Here is a 1270-nt window from a genome sequence, read left to right as displayed (position 1 = left end):
TAGGTCTTAGCAAATATTAAAAAATTGATAGAATCCCATGCATTCTATCATTGATCATAATGGAGTAAAACAGGAAATCAAGAATAAGAAAAATAATAGAAACCACATTAATTATAGAAAACACAAGAAGATTGAACAATACTCTAAATACTCTTTTTTTTTTTTTGAAGGGAAACTCCTTACAAGCACTGTTAAAACATTACACAAAACACAGTCAAGTGGCAAGCAATTATAATTCAAGTCCTTTATGGCAATCCGAATTTACTGAACTACTAATGCAAAAGTCATACAAAATCACACCACTTTAATTAAGGCTTTTAGTTTACATTTGACCACCTCAAAATAGTTGTAACATCAGGTTGGTCAATTTAGATACTGTGGCTCCCTGTTGGATAGGCACACGATATTTACACCCAAATGTTAATGCATACAAAGCAATAAGACATTGATAAACAAAACAGCAATAGTTACTGACATCATGACTTTTTGCAGGCCTTCCAAAACACAAGTTTTTCTGTTAATTTGCAGCACTAGGTCATAAAATATTTCATTAGCATTTATTTTTTATTTTGCAGAATCTAAGAATGTACAGTTGTTCCACCGTCTTGCTAGATTTGGGCCTTGTTCCTTTACTACAACTCTTTCATCTTCAAAGTCACACTGACTACTAAACAGAATCATGGGAACAACATCAGTATCTTTAACTTAAAGAATCTGTTCTCTCAGATCTTGTAAATCATTAAAGTTGGACTATGCTGTAATGGAATAAACTCAAGTGAAGCCTTGTCTATTTTTCATGTACAAATTCCTTATTGCTGTAAATCATTTGATTGCTGCAGTATCCAAGATTTCAAGCATACATTGTTGTGAACCTACTTCAACTTGCTTTCTATAAGAATCCTTTATCATAGGATATTTTTCAGCAAAATTCCTTGAACAAACTGTACAGTCACAGCAAACATTCCAATCCCTTCTGAATCAAGAACAACTAGCTTATATTCATGCGTGTTTCAAATTTGTCAGGACAGTACCTTTCACATTCTCACAGCATCATCCTGTACGCCTCCCAGATTGCTGCTCTGGGCACCATGGTGGTCACCCCTGCTGCTCCAAGTGGTTTCTGAACAATAATTTTTTTACATGAAGAATGAATCATAGAAGAAATAAGAGAATAAGTCAAGAAGTTCTTAGAAACAAATGAAAACAGACGTTCAATATGTTACAATCTTTGGGATAGTATGAAGGCAGTTCTAAGAGGAAAATGTATAGT

At 33.7% G+C, this 1270-nt stretch overlaps 1 pseudogene across 1 annotated transcript; it reads right to left on the bottom strand.

Annotated features, from left to right (window-relative positions):
- Nucleotides 1–420: 420 nt before the first annotated feature.
- On the bottom strand, nucleotides 421–1004 carry LOC306641438 (ras-related protein Rap-1b-like; annotated as a pseudogene). Its single transcript has one exon. The product of its transcript is annotated as a ras-related protein Rap-1b-like (transcript).
- Between the last annotated feature and the right edge of the window lie 266 nt (nucleotides 1005–1270).

The sequence above is a fragment of the Sciurus vulgaris genome (assembly GCF_902686455.1).
Source record: "Sciurus vulgaris genome assembly, chromosome: 12".
Taxonomy (NCBI): Eukaryota; Metazoa; Chordata; class Mammalia; order Rodentia; family Sciuridae; genus Sciurus; species Sciurus vulgaris.
The sequence above is the reverse complement of the archived record's forward strand: the minus strand, read 5'-3'. Positions and strand labels throughout refer to the sequence as shown.